The 20,065-nt window shown below is 46.4% G+C and overlaps 1 protein-coding gene across 6 annotated transcripts in view; it reads right to left on the reverse strand.

Annotated features, from left to right (window-relative positions):
- Elf2 (E74 like ETS transcription factor 2) overlaps window positions 1–6,264 on the reverse strand; it is an 89,379-nt gene extending 83,115 nt beyond the window's left edge. For 4 of the 6 annotated variants that reach the window (XM_026783040.1, XM_013348831.2, XM_026783055.1 and 1 more), the window contains exon 1: window positions 6,186–6,264. The gene's annotated coding sequence lies outside the window, so the exon portion shown is untranslated. The remainder of the gene's footprint in view (window positions 1–6,185) is intronic. The other 2 variants (XM_013348825.2, XM_013348832.2) reach the window with 2 other exon arrangements.
- Window positions 6,265–20,065: the final 13,801 nt, after the last annotated feature.

A 20,065-nucleotide genomic window follows, 5' to 3' on the forward strand; every position in this document is an offset into this window, starting at 1 on the left:
CCAGCTCCAGAGGACTCACACCTGGGGGGGGGGGGGCAGACCACAACACAGAGACAGAATTAGTAGTAGTAATAACAACAGCAACAACAACGAGCTAGGAGCCAGCTAGCTTCACAGAGAACAAGCCTGTGAGCTGCAGTCCCCTATGATTTCTGCTTCAAGCTCCTGCCTTGGCTTCCTCCATGATGAACTGTAACAGAGTGAGACCAATCCTCAAATTAATTAATTCCCAAAGAAAAAAGGCCAGGCCTGATGCCTTTACTGGTAAATTCTATCAAATGTATTCAGAGAATAATACCAGCCCTTCACAAAGCCTCACAGAAAACGAGAAGCAGAAACACTCAACCCATCCTCAAGGTCAGTGTAACTCCAGAACTAAACCAGAGGGGACAGCATTTCACCTTCTGGCTAAAATAAAGAGTAAATCAAAATATATATAACGAAAAAAATATTAGAAAAATACATCTAGCAAGAAAAGAAATATAGACCAATATCCCTTATAAACAGACATAAAAATAAGTCAAATACCATTAAATCAAAATCCATCAACATATAATTGTTTGCATTGACCAAGGGAATTTATCCTGGAACCCTGCTTCAGACTTGAAATGTCAAATGACAAAATAATAACATATTATTGGAATAAAGGACAAACCATATTATCTTATAGTTACCAATCATACTGATTTGTATAGGACTGAAGGACTTCCCAAAAATTCGAGACTTTCAAAGCTAACCAAGGGCAGTCCCAGGTAAACTGTCACAGCTGGTGATGCCAAGAGACATGGAAAGAGCCGTGACTGGTCCAATACCCATGCAAGTTTAACAGCACCACAGCAGAGGAGCACCATCTACAAACGCAGCTACAGCCAGCTCTGCACCTAGATACAGAGACTCATCAAACTCTCTCCTCCTACCAACCTGGCAGATGCCATGCAGGCTCTCGCTCACTGCTGATCGGTCTTGTTGTTCTACTGAAAGGAAGGAAAGAAAAGAGGAAAACTGGAAAGTATTCTGATTAGGACAATGCAAAGATACCTTCACAGGTTATCTGGTACTGTATGTAAAAAACACTACAGAGTTCTCCCAGAATACTAGAAGAATAATTACTTCAGGGAGGCAAAAGCATACAAGACCAATTTGCAAAAAATAAATCAGCTTCTATATACCAGCAACAAAACTGGCACAGCATCTTAAAGGACAACTACACCCACGGACCCAGGAGATGACTCAAGGGTAAAGGCACTTGCTGCCAAACCTGACTCCCTAAATTCCATTCCTAGCACCCACATGGGGGAAGGAGAGCTTACTCCCAAAAGTTGTACTCTGGCCTCCACACATACAGCACATCATGGCACGAGCACACACATTAAACAAACAAATGTAAAGAAAAAATGAAGACAATTCCATTCACAGTATCATCAAAAATAAAATACTCAGAAAGTAAACTGAAAAAGAAAGAAGTATACATACAGTATAGACATATAATGGAATATTACAGAGCCTTTAAAAATAAGGAGATTAAACTATTTGCAGCAGGGATGAACCTTGAGAACATTATCTAAGTGAAATAAGGCAGACCCAGAAAAGCGAGCACACTCACCTAAGTTATATCTAAAGTAGCCAAACTCAGAGAAGCAAGAACAGGGGCCACCAGAAACTGGCAGCTAAAGGGCGATGCCTAGCTGTCTATCCATCAATGGGCATCAAAGTTTCAGTTGTACAAGATGAATAAATTCTAGATCTGCTACACCACATGCTGACCATATTAAACAACACTATACACATCTTTTTTCCTTTGTTTGTGTTTGTTGGTTGTAGATTTTCAAGACTACAAAAGGGTGGCTTTTGTAGTCCCAGCTCTCCTGGAACTCTGCAGAGTTCTGGCCTGGAACTCAGAGATCCGCTTGCCTGTCTCCTGAATGCTAGGACTGAAGGCATGCCTCACCACCGCCCAGTTTCCAGCTTCTTTTTTAAAGTGTAAGGTTTACTCACTGAAGAAAGTAAAACCCTAAGTGAAGACTTTAGATCAGTAAATAAAATTCTCATGTTCAATGTGGTAAGATAGGAATTCTCCCCAAACTGATGTAGATTCAAAACAATCTCTACCAAAACTCAAGTGGCCTTTTTTCAGATGCAGATTGCCCAACCCTAAAATTATTTATAAAAAAAATTAAAATGGGCCAGGTGGTGGTGGCACACATCTTTAATCCCAGTACTCAGGAGGCAGAAACAGGCAGAGCTCTGTGAGTTCAAGGCCATCCTGGTCTATAGAAAATTCCAAGACAGACAGCGTTACAGGGGGCTGGGGAGATGGTCTAGTGGTTAAGAGCCCTGGCTGCTCTTCCAAAGGCCCAGGGTTCAATTCCCAGCACCCACATGGCAGCTCACAGCTCTGTAGCTCCAGTTCCAGGGGATCTGACACCTTCACACAGACATACATGAAGGAAAAATACCAACACACATAAAGTAAATAAATACACTTTAAAAAATAATTAAAATAAAAATGGATCATAAGTTGACTAGCTGTGGCATCAAAAGAGATACATGAATGGCTGTAAACATAATTTGGTGGCTAAGTTAGGCATGGTTTGTTGGTTAGCATGTTTTTTGTTTGTTGTTGTTGTTTGTTTGTTTGTTTGTTTGTTTTTGAGACAGTGTCTCTGTGTAGCTTGGGCTGTCCTGGAACTCGCTCGGTAGACCAGGCTGACCTCGAACTCACAGACATCAGCCTGCTTCGGTCTCTGCCTCTAAAGTACTAGGATTAAAGGCATGCACCACCTCCACCTGACCTTGTTTAGCATGTTTAACAAACCATGAGAAAGAAAGATAGGAGAGAACAATTATGATTACTGACTATATGAAAAGGTAATAACACTATGACTAGTAAGAAAATAGTAACTCAATGAGCTAGTCACTTCATAGCCACATGACTACATCATATCCGTTTTCATTGAAAAGGACAGACAATAATAAGTGTTGACAAGGAGTTAGAGGGATGGCTCAGCTGGTGAGAGCACTGACTTCTTCCAGAGGACCCTGGTTCAATTCCAACCACTCACATAGCAACTCACAACTCTCTGTAACTCCAGTTCCTGGAGAGCCAAGCAAAACACCAATGCACATAAAATATTAATTAATTAATTAATTAATTAATTAATTGTTGACAGAACATGAAGAAAACTTGGCTTCTCAAATACATGACTGTTGAGCATGCAACATGGTACTGCCACTTTGAGAAATAATTTGGAGCTTTCTCTGAAAGCTAAGCAAGACAAAGTAATTCTCTTCCCATGTGTTTACTCATAAAAAGGAAACCATACATCCACATAAAGACTTGTAAATAAACATTCATGGTGTCATCACTTTCAACAGCCTGAAACTGGAAACAATTCAAATACCTATCAACTGGCCGACTGGCAAATGTGGTATAGCCATAAAATAGATATTACTTATCAGCAATTAAAAGGAATAAAGTAAAAAAAAAAAAAGAAATAAAGTCCCAATACATGCTACAATATAGAAAAGTCTCAAAGGTGTGCTAAGTGAAAGACATCAAACCTAAAAAGTGACATGATCCCACTATGCAGAATGCAGAGGAAGTAAAAGAGGGAGCGGGAGAAACTGGTGACTGCCCAGGCAGGGCTGGGACTTTGGGGATTGGAGACCAACCACCAACAGGCTGCCGAATATTTTCAGGTGGACATAAAACCGTATTCTAAAGAAAGCCTGCGACAGTCTCAATCCTATACATTTATTAAGAACTACTGAATTATACGCTCAAAATGGATGAATTAAATTTTTTTGTTTATTCTTTGTTTTGTTTTTTGAGGCAGGGTTTCTCTCTCCTGGAACTCGCTCTGTAGACCAGGCTGGCCTCGAACTGGATGAATTATTTTTGACAGTGTGCCAAAAGACTGAGTTCTTTAACAATACCGCTCCAAAAAGAAATGAAAGCAAACTTGCACGAAAGTTTGCGGACAAATATTACTCACAATAGCCAAGAGATGGAAGCTCAAGACCCTATCCACTGGCAGACATAAGGAAATGCCCGTGCAAAGGAGCATTACTCAGCAAAACAGTAACAATGCAGTGCTGACACATGCCACGACATGCACAAATTCAAACACTGTATGCTGTGTTAAGGAGCCCAACCACAAAGACTACATTCTGTACTCATGTACTTACATGAAATACTGACAAATGCCTAGAGATACAAAGGAGATGAAGTGATTGGTTACTAAGAGCCAGGATAGGGGCAAAATTGAGTGACAGCTAATGGGTATGAGAACTGATCGGCTAGTTTCTTGATTGGGTGGTACTAAGGATCGACTCAGCCTCCCCAACGCAAAGCCAGCGCTACATCACTGGGCCACATTGCTGACCCATATGATGATTTTACGGGTAAAAACATACTTTAGATTTGAGGACAGTAATTGTACAACTCTGAATATACCTTAAAACTCCACTGAACATGTACATTTCTAATCAATTAAATGGTATGTGGTTAGTATTTCAATGCTTCTACCTCTCCCCACTCAGACCCATTCACAAAAAAAAAAAAAAAAAAAAAATACAAAACCTGTTAACAAGTAAAATCACCAACCTTGATTTGATAGGCCCATCACAACCACGGAAGAAACTTGGGATAGAAAATCTCCAGTTTCAAATTCTTTCCAAAACATGCTCTGCGTATTTTGTAACTGTCCATGCCTTCAAAGTACAATGATTAATCCAAGCAGTGAAGTCTAAAGTAGGATAACATTGCACGCCTTTGATCGCAGCGCTTGGGAGGTAGAGGCAGAGGCAGGCGGATCTCTGTGAGTTTGGGGGCCTGATCTACACGGCAAGTTCCAGGACAACCAAGGCTCCAGAGAGACCCTATCCTGCTTCGAAACCCCGCCTCCTCCCCAAAAAAAAAGTAACATTAAATAATGAAATTTTAATAGTTGAAGACACTTTAAATTTCTACTTCTCGTATTTACTGGATGTACCAACTACAGCCACATGAATGAATTGCACTGCCTTCTATAAACCTTATTTCTAGTCTCACATGAAGTCAGTCAACGCTCTGAAGAAACTGTAACCCACAAATATACAATCTTATCTCAGTAAGGCCCGGACCCACATTGTTCCGATCCCGGCACTTAGGGAAAGTAAGTAATCTGCCTCCTAAAGAGACTCGGAGAAAAAGAAAAGCAAAAATCTGAAGCTCAAAGGAGCGACTTCTCTTAGGTTCTCACAGCCGGATTAAAACAGAAACCACAGAGTAATGTCATCTACACCAGAAAGATGTCCCGGGGTTACTGTGACCCGGCTCCCATTTTACTCTCACTAGATAGAGTACTAAGAACTTAAAGAAAGGCTATTCTGTTGAGAACGTGGCTCTCTGAGGACAGCCCAGAAAGTTGGCCCATGAGGAGCATCGGAAGCTGCCCTGGGGCTGACTCCCGGCACCGGGGGTTATTTTTCTGTCCTTTGCTGGCAGAGTGAAAATGTCCCACTGGAACCTTGAGTGAGTCCAGCCGCCGCGCGCGTAGCGCGTGGGGCAGAGGCGGTACTAAGGAGCGCGGAGCGCCCACGACACTCGCGGCGAGGTCTCGCAGGGCCAGCTCCGCCGGCAGGGGACCCGTGAGGCGGGCACCGGACCAGGGCGCTCGGAAGAGCCCCAGGTTTTTTGTTGTTGTTTTGTTGCAAACGCAGATCGCGATCGCAGAGCCCCGCTCCCCCGGGGACCAGGAGGCGCCGGCGGCGACAGAGGGCTCGCGGAGAGTGAGAATAAAAGAACAGCGGGGTACAACCTGTCGTGCCCGCCCTGGCGGCGGGGTGCAGGCCCGACGGCGACGGAAACTGCCGACCGGGACGCGCTTCCCCCCGCAGCCCGGCAGCCGGGCGATGACTGGCGCCGCGAGGTAAACAGCGCGCGCCGCGGTCCCTCGGCGCCACGACCGTTGCCCCGGGCCGCTCTGGTGCGGGCTCCCGCCCTGCCCCCAGCTCCGCCGGTGTCACCGCCCCAGCCTCCGGAAAGCCCCTCCGCGGCCGCCGGAGCAAACAACACAGGCGCGGGGCGGGGGCGCCCGGGAGGAGGCGACACTCGGGACGGCCGGGCTGGGTCGCCGCGCCCTCCCTCTCCCTCCCGCTCGCTCGCTCGCTCCCTTCGGCCTCGGCCGTCCCCGCGCTCTTACCTGCTCTCCCTCCACGTCGCCGTGTCCCTTGCCCTTCCCTTCAGGGCCACAGACTGGCCGAGCCGCCGCAGACGCCCGCCGTTGGCCGGGCGTCCTGCGGGAAGCCGTAGGGGGCCTCCCCGGGCCACCTCGCGAGGCTCCGCACCGCAGGACCAGACAAAACCGCGCTGCGCCCACCGCCGCCACCACCGCGCGCACCGCCCCAAAGATCCCCCCCAACCGCCGAGGCGACGGAGGCGACACAACCCGGCGCGGGGAAGCAGCGGCCGGCCCCCGCCCTCCGCACCCGCCTCGACTCCTCCCCCTCGGCCTCCTGCCGCCGCCACCAGGACACTGGAGTCCGCCTCCCCCACCCGGCCGCTCCGCGCGCTCCTCCCTCCCCGCGCGCCGCCGGGGAGGCGACACCGCCAGTCACCGCAGCGCCTGTCAAACCGGGCCGGCTATTTATACTCCCCGCCGCCCTCGGGCCCCCCGCAGCCCGCCTCCTGCGCTCTCGAATCCCGCCCTCTCCTGAGCGCCCAACTTCGCCCGAACCCGCCTGCTCAGGTGGACACGCTCGCCACTCGTCCCGCTCCTCGTCCCCGGGGCTTCTCCAACACCCCCACGTCGCGCGCTCTGCGTTGCGGCCGCGGGACGGGCGCGTGGGGACGGCAGGGCCGCGCGTGCACCTGCAACCGGGCCGGGACGACACGCGCACCCCTTGGGTCCACTCTCGGGTCTCTGCTGTCACCCCTCATTCCCCCCCTCCCAACTCGGGGTTCCCTTTCCAGGTCTCCGCGTGACCGCTCCGCACTAGGACTACGCTTTAGGAAAGTGAGGCTTTGTAAAATAAAACTCTTGTCAGCGCGGGTGTTCAGAGTCCCCGCGCGTCTCCGCGCTCGCTGGATGGTGGAGGCGCGGGCCGGCGGGCGGGCGGGCAGCAGCGCGCGGCCCGCCCCACCCGGCCACTGACGCACGTGGCGCCCCGCCCCGCCCGCTCAGCGACCGGGGGCGCCGCCCGCTCCGCCTCCCGGCTCGTCCACAGCGGACCCCGCCCCGTTCCCAGAAATTACCACCGCCCAACGGCCGGGCTGCGCGGCGGTTGGTGCCCGAGGTGGCCTGCGGGCGGGCGGGCGGCCCCCCCCGTTCGGGGAGGGGGGGTCGTCCCGGGGAGCCGCGACCGCCCGCCCCAGTCTTTGTCGCTCCTCGCTCCGTCCGCCACCGAGAAGTAACTCAAGTCCCGGGATCTTCGGGGCTAGGGTGAAGGAGCGCGTGCGAGTGGAGGAGGAAGAGGATCTTGTTCCAAGTGTCCGCGAATTGGGGGGGCGGGGGGAGGAAAAAAAGGGGAAGCCAGCGGGAGCTGCAGGCTTCTGGTTTGCACACTTTCACACAAAGGGGAGCCTCTGAGCAGGGCACTCTCACGCGCCTTCCAGGGCACAAAAGCCAATGACACGGTGCCCGGGATGTCCTGGGTTTGCAGCGGCTCGCTAATGGTCTTTCTTAGGCGCAGTTATGCATGCAAACGCCCGGGTCTCTTCCCCCCACCACCACCATTCCCTGCCGCCGCGGCTTGTATTCGTTTCTTTAACAAAGAGCATCGGCGGCTGTCCCGGTGCGCGCGGGGGCTGATCCTGCTGTGCTCAGACTCTTGCAGCCTCCCTGCGGGAGACTCGACTCTTGGAACAGCCTTCACTGGGTTAATTTCTGGGCTCCAGCCGGACTGTTTTTGATGCTCTACAACCAGTTTTTACGATAATGAAGTCCTGAGCGGTTTCATAGCTGTTTAAATGAACGTGGGAAACGTGGACATGACCCTAGATTGCCTCAAACGTTGGAGACAAACGGGAGCTTGCTGTGTTTTAAGTCCCTGATGAACGTAAGAATTTAACCTCATTTTTTAAAGCTGTTATCGCCTAGTTGGAGGTGATGCTTTCGTATCTTAAAAAGCAACTTTTCAACAAGACATTCTCACTCTGATCTGTAGCCGAAACCTGAATTAGCATAGTGGTTAATCAACGACCCTCTTAACTCATGGGAAGTTTTCAGTCTTGAGTTCAAAGACTTGGTGACTATTGGCACTGGCACTCCCCTGAACTGCATCTATGAAGTCTCAATAATTTTCAGACCTTAATGTACAGTAGGGTACTGCACACGCAGCCTCCTTTCTGGAGGACTATGTTTATCTCCTGTTTCTCATAAAAATAAATTATCACTTAGGAGAACCACTAGCAGCTTTGATACTTTCTGAAGAAGAACACTGCATGGCTCACATGGCAGGAGCTTGCTTTCTTTAGTTAAAAGCAAATCTTATATGCAGGAACATCCTATTCCTGTTAGCTACTTTGAGAAGGACTGTTACTCCCATTTCCCAACCAGAGTAAGCTGGAAAGTCCCAGGCAAAAAAACACTTAACAGCTCTCCGGCGTCCCCCACCACCACCACAGTTCCAGGCATGCATACCCTTGAAATGCAGCGCTCAGAGCTGAAGGAGGCTCAGCAGGACCCGCTGAACTTCCAGAAGACCTGGGTTGGAGTCCCAACATCCACAGTCTGACTCAAAAACATCTGTAATTCCAGTTCCAGGGTATCCAATGCCATTTTTTTCTGGCCTCTGTGGTTATCAGGCTTGCACGTGGTGCCAAGAAATACATGTAGGCAAAACACACATACAAAATAATAAAACATAAAAATAATAAAGCATTTTAAATGCTTTATAAAAAAAGAAATGTAGATCTGCTATAACTCAGGGTTAGATATTCCTCCATCCTGTTGATGTTGAATTCAGATAACTTTATTTACCTCTGACCAAACCAACATGAACAGAAGTTGTTACAGTGTAAAGATTCTGAAGGTCCTGGCCTCGAGAGGTATTGCATGTTTCTGCTTGCCTCCCCAGCATCCTGGCTTACACACAATTTGAAGAACATGTCTGGATAGTCTGCTGGTCCAAGAAAGATCACATACACACACACACAAACTGGGAAAGGGCCTAGAACCATTCCTAATTTATATCCAGAGACCTGTATGTTGTGCAACAGTTTCTTTCAAGATTGAAATAGTCCATCCTGCAGGGAAGCACCTTAATCAGGAAGGTTAACAACTCAAAAGAGCTTCAGGAAGTCCCTGAAACCCACCAGATTCACTAAGCCCCTTCCAGCCAGAGTAAGAATAAAAGTTGAGAGTCTCTCTCAGAAGAGCAAAGCCAAACTACAGAGAAGATTCTGACACAAGAGCTACTGCCTGGAAGAGGCAGAAGCAGCCTAGCTACCTGGAAGAGCTTTAGAGCAACTGAGGCACCTGCAAAGGGCACGCTCCAGCCTATTGAGCTGCCTGCGTGCTGTGCAGTGTGCTCCAGGTTCCCAGCTTTGTGAGCTATCACCCCTGCTGAGGTGATGTAGCTGTCCCTGAGTCATTTCTGTTCATGGAAAGAACCCCTCATCCAGCCAGGTGGTGGTGGTGGAAGCCTTTAATTTCAGCACTTGGACAGATGCAGAGACGGGTGGAACTCTGTGAGTTCAAGGCCAGCCTGGTGCCAGAGGACGTTCCAGTACTGTCTCCATAGCTACTGGGAAACCCTGTCTCTACAAACAAAGACAAAAAACAAACAAACAAAAAAGAACCCCTCTCCTATACTCCTGTAAGCAACCCCAATAAAACTCACCGGTTCATCAGGTTGGACTTTGGTGATATCTATACTTTGGTCTGTGTGGGTGTTCTAACTGGGGTGAATAGAATATAAGATTTTGTTCATTTGTTTAACAGGAACCTCCCGGCTGCCAATACAAAATTTTCCTGCCTCAGCATGGAGACCTAAGATTGTATGTATTCCCAGAAACGTTATTGCTTTATGACCTGTATTTTGAGTATGTATGTTTCCCAGATGACATGATCTGCTCTCTTCGTACTAGGCAACATGGTGAAGAATGAGGTTCTCTGAGAGAGATCTTTGGAAGCAGGCCTTCAAAGACATATCCTTTGTAGAGATAAGCCGACTAAGAAACCAGAAAGTCTTACCACAAAGTGTCTTAAAGACTTTAGGGTCGGGCTGGGCGGTGGTGGCGCACGCCTTTAATCCCAGCACTTGGGAGGCAGAGGCAGGCGGATCTCTGTGAGTTCGAGACCAGCCTGGTCTACGAGAGCTAGTTCAAGGACAGGCTCCAAAACCACAGAGAAACCCTGTCTCGAAAAACCAAAAAAAAAAAAAAAAAGACTTTAGGGTCAGGAAGAAAAGTTTTCTGATGAGGCCAGAAATCCCAGCAGCAAGCTAAGGATCGTGCAACAGATATCTATGTTATAATTACATTACATTGATTTTATTTTTTTATATCACATAATTCATTTCTTAATTCTACATGTGAGCCATTAACATATTGCCATCATCGTTTTTCAAATACTATAAAATAAACATTAAGGGTCCAAGTCTGAGCCAGGCTATGATGACACACCCCTTTAATCCCAGCACTCAGGAGGCAGAGACAAGTGGATCTCTGTGAGTTCACAGCCAGTCTGGTCTACAGATCCAGTACCAGGACAGCCAGAGCTATACAAAGAAACCCTGTCTCAAAAAAAAAAAAGGCTCCACGTCTGGGGAGATACTTTAGTTGTTGAAGTGCTTGCTGTGTAAGCCTGAGTAACTGAGTTTGAACCCCAGAACCATAGGTTGTTTGTGTGTGTGTGTGTGTGTGTTTTAATTTTATGATCATCGGTGTTTTGCCTGCATGTCTGTTAGAGCCCTGGAACTGGAGTTACAGATAGGTGTGAGCTACCATGTAGGTGCTAGAATTGAACCCAGGTCCTCTGGACTAACAGCCAATGCTCTTAACTTATATGAGCCATCGCACCAGCCCCCAGAATCTAAGTTTTCAGAAAAGCCATTCCTGAGCACATACCTTTAATCCTAGACCTTCAGAGGCTCAGGCTGTAAAATCTCTGTAAATTCAAGGCCAGCCAAGGCTACATAGTAAACAAACAAACAGACAAAACAAAAATCAGGCATGGTCACTTGTAACTACAGCACAGGTCAAGACCTGGACTAGGCCTCCTGAGGACAAACATGGGGGGTTGACCTTGGCTAGCTTCATATTCACACACAACAACAACAACAACAAAAGGTTGAATCCAAGCCCCTCTAAACTTAGGCTCTCTTACTTTCTCAGTCATTCCACAGCTCTCCTCTTTCTCAAATACCCATAAAAACAGTCCAGCACGTACCTGGATCCTCAGCAAGACCAAAAGGGCTCTTAACCTCCAGCACAGGTTTCAGATGTTTTATGTGCACATATATGCATATGCATATGTGAAGGCAAATTAAAATATACATGAGATTATATAATGTGTGTTGGTGGAATATTTTTATGCATCTTTTCTTTGTGTTTATTCCCCTCTGCTCTCTTTTTTTTTTTTTTTTTTTTTTGTGGATTTTTCGAGACAGGGTTTCTCCGTAGCTTTTTTGGTTCCTGTCCTGGAACTAGCTGTTGTAGACCAGGCTGGCCTCGAACTCACAGAGATCCGCCTGCCTCTGCCTCTCGAGTGCTGGGATTAAAGGCGTGCGCCACCACCGCCCGGCTCCCTCTGCTCTCTTTAATCACACAGGAAGTCCTTTTAAATTTTAGCCTGTCTTCAGTAGGACAACTTGAGCAAAGGAAGAGGTTTTTCTGCTTCAATACCAGTATGTTAAATGGGAGAAGGACCCTTCAGGGCCCATTATAGGGGTTGCAGTGACAACTGTTACGGAAAACACAAGAGGAAACTATTTCCACAGAGTTGGCCACTAAACTAGTTCCCTCTACTTATCAGGGTATTTACTTTTGGGTGATCAGAGTTATTCTAATTAAATAAAGCCATACTTCTTTATAACCTTGGAAGTCGGTAGTCTAAGAACAAGGTATAGGCTACTCTGACCTTGCCTGGGAACTTACACACCATCACTTCTGACATAATGACCTAGTCCAGTGTTGAAGGCCACTACTCAAAGATATTAGTAAGCTGAGAGGAGTCAGGGATCATGCTCATAACAGTTTTTAAACCTTACCAGTGTTTAAACTCATGTCTCTTTCATCTCAGGCTGGGATTATTCCTGGCTATCAATGACCATACATACCTTATGAGATCAACCAGGAAAAAAAAAAAACAACTTCTTTTGCCCCTCTTCCTTCCTTCCTTCCTTCCTTCCTCCCTCCCTCCCTCCCTTCCTTCCTTCCTTCCTTATTCCTTTTGTGCCTAGTCAGAGTTTCCTGGTTATCTGGAACTCACTCTTTAGACCAGGTTGGCCTCAAACTCTACCTGCCTCTACCTCTTGAGTGCTGGGATTAAAGACATGTGCCACCTTTGGCCCCTCCTTACACAAGTGGTTCTGAGCAACCAGCCAGTTGAATTCTGGTGTTGGCATACCCTGTCTATATGGACCAGTATTGCTGTCCTTCCCACTCTCCTTTCTGAACTTCAGCAGTGAAGGTAATTCATGCTTCTACAATGGGGCCACAAAGGAACTGCTCATTCTTTAGTTTAGATATTGTCTGGCCTATTTTTTTTAAGTAATTTAATTTATTTTATGTGCATTGATGCGAGGGTGTCAGGTTCCCTGGAACTAAGTTACAGACAGGTGTGAACTGTCATGTGGGTTCTGGAAATTGAACCAGGGTCCTCTTGAAGTGCAGTCAGTGCTCTTAACCACTGAGGCACCTCTCCAGCCTCTTTTTTTCTTCATTTTTTTTTTTATGTGTTAGAGTGTTTTGCCTGCATGTATGCCTGTGTACCACCTGCATGCCTGTTGCCCAAGGAGACAAGAATGAATGCATCAGAAAACCTGAGACTGAAGTTACAGACAGTTGTGAACAACCATGTGGGCTCTAGAGATTGAACCCATGTCCTCTGGAACAGCAGCCAGTGCTCTTTACCGCTGAGTCATCTCTCCAATCCCTTGTCTTTTATGAAGCAAAATCTTTAAAACCTGTGTAGTGATCAAATTACCAAAGAGTTGTCAGCTGGGCAGTGGTGGTGCACACTTTTAAGGCCAGCGCTCAGGAGAAAAAAACCAGGTGAATCTGAGTTCAGGACCAGCATAGTCTATAACAGTGAGTTCCAGGACAGCCAGGACTACACAGAGAAGCCCCTGTATAAAAATAAATAAATAAACTGAAAACATAAACAACAACAACAAAACCAGGTATCTTAGAGAATCACAAACCCAAATTGCTTTTGAGAGAACATGTTAAATTTCTAGACTACAATTTAAAAAACTATTTTTTTACATTTATTTATTGTGTGTGTGCCTGGTAGTGCAAACAGATACCAGGACACACTTGAAGAGGTCAGAGGACAACCTGAGAGAATCAGGCCTCGCCTTCCACCATGTGGGATCCTCGGATTGAACTCAAGTCATCAGACTTGACAGCAAATGCCTTTCCTTGCTGAACCATCTCACCGACCTTCATAAAGCAATTGCTTGTTAGTTTGTTCGTAGCCTTGGCCAACCTGGAATGTCCTTTGTAAACCAGCCTGGCCTCCTCCAGTTCATAGAGATCCTCCTGCCTCCTCCTCCCGAAGTGCCAGGATTAGAGGCATGAGCCAGCCTCTAATGAAGTAACCTTTGAGGATGAAATTTGTACCATCAGATGCAATCAGATTAAATAAGCAGAAAGTACACCATTTTCAACAATGTACAAAAGAAGTTAGGTCCTCATAATTCCGCACATAATGTTTTCTATGAAACTGTCATTTTATAACTCGTGTTCTTGATGTTCTTGATATATATAAATCTATATATACTATATTATAATTTTCTATGTTACATATAATCCATATATAATATATATTATATAATATATAGAGAGAATTTTCCTTCCCCTTTGGTTATTTGTTTGTTTGTTTTGAGACTGGGTTTCTTTGTGTAACCACCCTGGCTTTCCTGAAACTCGCTCTGCAGACCAGGTTGGTCCCTAACTCACTGAGATCTGCTCTCTCTGCCTCCAGAATGCTGGGACTAAAGGCGTGCGCCACTACTGCCTGGTCCCTTTGGTTTTTAGAGACTGCATCCCACGCTGTCCTGAACTCACAATGCAGCCCAGGGTGGCTGGCCTCAAACTCCTGGCAATCCTCATACCTCGGCCTCCTTCCGGAGTCCTGGGATTAAAGGTTTATCTGCTCATGTCAGCCACCAAGGACAAAACAAATACTGTCCTCTGCTTCAGCCTTGACACCAGCATCATTTCCGTTTTCCCAGATTCATGAATGGCACTACCCGACTCTTTTCTACCTTGCCTGCCTTCTCTGCCTGTTAAACCAAGCACTATCTCAGAGGCCAGGCTCCCTCGCTCCAGACATCCCTACACCAGGCTTGCCAACAGATCCCTCTGCAGCATGTGGCTTCTGTATCCTGCTCTTCCTGCTCCCCTTCCTGTCTGAGCACACAGTCTCTTTTCCGTGACTGCTGGTTAACTGTTGCTAAGGAGAGAGGGGGAGGAGACAGAATAGCAGGAGAGTCAAGATAAGCCAGCCCATGCACTCACAGGAGGCCCCGGGTTAAACATAAAGACCAACTACCTATAGCTCCAATTCACAAGAATCTGATACGTTCTTCTGAATTCTGTGAATTTACATGTGAATGCATGTAAACAGTTGGAAGAAATACAAAAGAAGGCCTGAGAGTCATAAAATATGATGAGGGTCAGGGAGATAGCTCAGAAGCTAAAGGTACTTGTGGCCAAGCTTGATGACCTAAGGGAGGAGGTCACATGTTGGGAGGAGAGAACCAAATTGTACTCTGACCTGTGTATATATGCACTGTGTTATACACACCCCTATCCATACACAAAATAAACAGCGAGTGGGCCGTGGTAGTACGCGATTTTAATCCTAGCACTCAGGAGGCAGAAGCAGGCAGATCTCTGTGAGTTTGAGGTCAACCTGGTCTACAGAGGAAGTTCCAGGACAGCCAGGGCTACACAGAGAAACCCTATCTCGAAAACAAAATAAAACAAGAAAAAATATGGATAGATAGATAGATAGATAGATAGATAGATAGATAGATAGATAGATAGATAGACAGACAGACAGATAGAGGTATGCATGCATGTACCTGGTGCCCACAGAATTCAGAAGAACGTATCAGATTCTTGTGAATTGGAGCTACAGGTAGTTGTAAGTCACCATGTAGATGCTGGGAATTGAACTCAGGTCTTTTATTAAAACAACAAAGACTCTTAACTGCAGAGCCATCCTTCGAGCTCCATTGTGTGATGATTCTGAAGCCTTTGGCATAGATTAAAATTTGTTTTCTGTTATTGTTGATTTGGAAAAGTTTGTATCAGCCTCACAATTTGTAATCAATAACATCTTATGAACTCTTAGGTTTGTCTTTGATTTAAGGAAACCTCTGTCACTTTTTTTTCATATAGAAGTATTTTGGGTGGTGAAATGGCTCACAAAGATAACAGGCTACTCTTCAAGAGAAACAGGGTCCAATTCCCAGAACCCACAAGGTGGTTCATACAACTATCTATAACTCCACCCTTACGGACTTTAATGCCCTAATCTGGCCTTTAGGGCACCTGCATGCATACAACATACCCAAATAGACACACACACACACACACACTTGCACACAACGCACATATACATATGCAATTTTTAAATTTTTTCGCTATTGTTGTTTTTGTTTTTCAAGACAGGGTTTCTCTGTGTAGTCCTGGATGTCCTGGAACTTGCTTTGTAGACCAGGCTGGCCTCAAACTCAGAGATTTACCTCCCTCTGTCTCCAAAATGCTGGAATTAGCTGGGCGGTGGTGGCGCATGCCTTTAATCCCAGCACTCGGGAGGCAGAGGCAGGCGGATCTCTGTGAGTTTGAGACCAGCTTGGTCTACAGAGCTAGTTCCAGGACAGGCTCCAAAGCCACAGAGAAACCCTGTTTCGAAAAACAAAAAATAAAAAAAAAAAAAAAAATGCTGGAATTAAAGGCATGTGACACCACCCAAAGTCCAACATGGTGAATATCGAGTTGCTTTGGGATAACGTATAGGGATACTGGTGAGAGGTACCTATGAAAGCAGAAATGACTCAAAGACAGCTGCATCAACAGAGCCTACCCCAGCATGGGTGACAGTTCATGAAAGCTGATAAACTGGAGCATGCTGTATAGTATGCAGGCAGCTCATGGGTTGGGGGGGTGTCCTTTCCACGTGTCTCAGTTGGTCTAACCTCTTCCAAGCCACTCAGTTGCTTTCTGCTTCTTCCAAGCAGCTGTTCTGGTATCAAGAGCCCTTTCTGAAGTTTGGCTTTGCTCTTCTGAGGGGGGACTCTCAGCTTTTCTTTCTTATTCTAGTAGGGAGGGGCCTAGGGAATCTACTGAGTTTCAGGGACTTCCTGAAACTCTTTTATTTATCTTCCTGCTTAAGGAACGTCCCTGCAGAGTGAAATGTTGTAATCTAGAGAACACTGTTACACAACACTGGCGCAAAACACTGAAATAAAACCTCAAACATTGCACAAGCAGATTTTCTCACTCCAAACTCCCTCCCAAGTGAAAGTCGAAAAACAAAGTCTGTGTGTGCTGTTCACTCTTCCTGGGATTAAGTCAACAAATATCTCATACCAGTTAGGGAACCAAGGACAGCTCAGGGTAGTGATTCCACCAAAGCCCAACTTGGTAACCAATTAGTGTATTGGGCTTACTTAACAAGAGTGAGGAAGGGGTTACTTTGGGCCTCAAGGGTGACCCCAGAACAACTCTGTCACCAACAGTCTATACCATCATAATGATGACCTCTGGGAAGTCGCATCACTAAGGACTTTTTCAGTTAACCTTCATTTCATTATAAATGCTAGCATCTCCCCAGATCCCTTGCAGCTGGCAGGAAGGGGGAGAGGGTCTAGTTGGGAGGGGGTAGAGCTATGACATTTGGAATTCCAGATCCCAAACCTGTGAACATTCCTCTCTCCTCCTAACTGGAGAACGTCAATAGCTCCTTAGCATTGTCACGGGCCTACCTCTCTCCACTGGTGTGTTTATTTCATTGAGAATGGCAATAGGATGCCCACGTTATACCCACAAGAAAAATCTATACTATCACATACTGTATTGCACAGACCTCAGGCGTGCGCAGCTAGAGTGATCAGGGTTGAAACTCACAGTGGTTAAAATGTCTTACTTTGCAGTTACTTGGCCACTTGAGTAGTTAGATTTCAAGGGCTCACCCATATTCCCTTCCCGAAGCAATCAGTTTGAGAGGCCCTCATGTTCAGGTTCACTGGTCTGAGGCTCACCTGTCCCTCAAAGATTTCTAGATCACTTTTCCATAATATACTGTCATTTCCTCCTTCACTTAGATCAAGTTGGTTCCCATTCTTTACAAAGTGTCTCATTCAAACTAGTGTTAGATAGTGTGCGTAGATTGCTGCATCAGAATCTCCGACAGGAGAATAAAGACTGGACAGCCTTCTGCACCTGTGTTTCATAACGCAGAGAGATGCTGAACAAAACCTGCACCCTATAACCCTGGGCGAGGGGGTTGCCATGGAATGATTTGTAACGGGTCCTGGGCCGCATGGCCAACTGCTGCTTAAGCTATTCTTTTAGCTCACTGGTCAACGGTCAACTCCCATTCTCATGCTTTCTGCTTCTCAATAAACTGTGCCTCTTGGTGTGTTTGTTTCCTTGTTTGTGTGTGTAATGGTCCTGGCTTTATAGCCCAGGCTGGCGTTGAACTCACAGAGATCCCCCCTGCCTCTGCCTCCTCAGTGATGGGATTAAAGGTGTGTGCCACCACATAGGAAATGACTCTTCCTTTTTCTAACCAAGTGGTTCAACTCTTGGTGTGGTACCCATCCTTAGGTGCACACCTGTACATGGCATTCTCAGCATGAAAACAAAAACACAACTCTCACCTCAAAGGGGATAAAAGATAATGTATTTTGGAGCCAAATATGAATGACCATGGCCATGGAATTTAAGTTACCCCAAATTCCATGTTGCAACATGGGAAGCAATTTCAGGAGGGTTTTTTGGGTAACAAAAAAGTTAGACATCAAGACACTTAAAAACAAACAAACAAAAACAAAACAAGCTTTTAACTTATTCGCTAAATCAGATTTATTCATTTTATGTGTATTTTCCTGTGTGTGTGTGTGTGTGTGTGTGTGTGTGTGTGTGTGTGTGTGTGTGTATGCACACAACACTCATCGTTGGTGCCCACTGAGGCAAGAAGAGGCCACTAACTGGAGGTACAGATGGTTGTGAACCACTGTGGGTGCTGGGTATCAAATCTAGCTCCTTTCTCTCCAAGAGCAAGTGGTCTTAATTGGTGCTTTATCTCTCCAGCCTGCCTTTGTACTTCTTTTTTATGTGTATGTGTGCCTGTGTGAGGTTACTAGCTCTACTGGGATGCAGGAGCCCATAGAGTCAGAAGAGAGCCCTGAATCCCCAGAACTGCAGTGGAGACCTCTGTTTACTACCACGTGGGCGTTTGACCCAAACCCTGATTTTCTGCAAGAGCAGTAAGTTCTCCTAACTGCAGAGCCACCTCTCCAGCCCCAGGCCATCTTTTAAACACACGTGGTAGAAACAGTCAGTAGGCACACAGCAGGGAACTCTCACCTCTAACTTTCAGATGCTATCAGTGAACATTCTCAGCTTCTGGTTGGGTAGAACCTGGTGTCTGCTAAAGGAACACATTCCTGAAGGTTTTTAATCTGTTAATCAAGGAATTTTAGGTCCATCACAGGTGGGCAAAGAAGGGCTATTTAGGGAGCCTAAATATAGCACAAGATAAATAGTAGTTAGGTTCTGGACCGGTAACATTCCAACCTCCCCAGTTACTGAGGCTCTTATCAGTCAGCTTTTGCAGACACAGCTTCTCTCCAAGAAACATCATAGAAGGATGCCTTACTAAGGACTGATCCTGCCATTAAAGACCTCTATACACAGTCTGAGTCCGTCCTAGCCATCCAGACAGACCTCCCAAGACTTTTCTTTACTTTTCTTCCTCCCTCACTTCCTCTTCTTTTTTGAGGATCTGACTAGCAGCACTGACTAGCCTTGGACTCAGAGAGAGTCTGCCTGCCTTTGCCTCCCGAGTGCTGAGATTAAAAGTGGAAGTTTCTGGACTGGAGAGATGGCTCAGGGGTTAAAAGCACTAGCTGCTCTTCTTGAAAGAGGATTAGGTTTCCAGTGTCCACATGGCAGTTTATAACTGTAACGCCAGTTCTGGAGACTCCAGCCCCCTCTTCTGGTATCTATGGGTACTGCATGCATGTGCTGCAAGCACGCATACATAAAATAAATAATCATTAAAAATAAAAAAGGGGACTCTACTACTTGGTTCTTTTTCTTTTCTTTTTATAACAGTTTACTGAGCACAGCACAGAAGGGCAGTAATCTGGGTAGTAACTAGAATACCTACATGCGACCCCAAAGCGTATCTTTTTATTATTACTGCTATCACTATTATTATCATCATCACCATCATATATCTGGGTGTTTTGTCTGCAGGTATGTCTGCACCACTAGTGTGCCTGGTGCCCACGGAGACCAGAAGAAGGTATCAGAGCCTCTGGAGATGGAGTTACAGATTGTGATGAGCCACCATGTGGGTGCTGGGAATCGAAGCCAGCTGAGTCATCTCTCTCCAGCCCTCAAGACTTTTCTTAATGGAGTCACAAATGGTTTCTCATTGGTCACACCTCGCTGTCCTTGCGGAAGGTCTCCCTACCCCAAATTCCCTCCCTTGCCCTGTCTGTCAGAGGTGCTTGTCTTTCAGATTCGAATTTCACATCCAGGAAGTCTTTCTGGTTTCCCAGCATGTCCCTCAGCTTCCCTTGGACCCACCACAGCCTTTGGGTTCCACTTACACACCAGCACCGAGTTTCACCTTAGTTTATCTTCTTTTTTTTTTTTTTTTTTTTTTTT

Source organism: Microtus ochrogaster, chromosome 1 (assembly GCF_000317375.1).
Source record: "Microtus ochrogaster isolate Prairie Vole_2 chromosome 1, MicOch1.0, whole genome shotgun sequence".
NCBI classification, from domain to species: Eukaryota; Metazoa; Chordata; class Mammalia; order Rodentia; family Cricetidae; genus Microtus; species Microtus ochrogaster.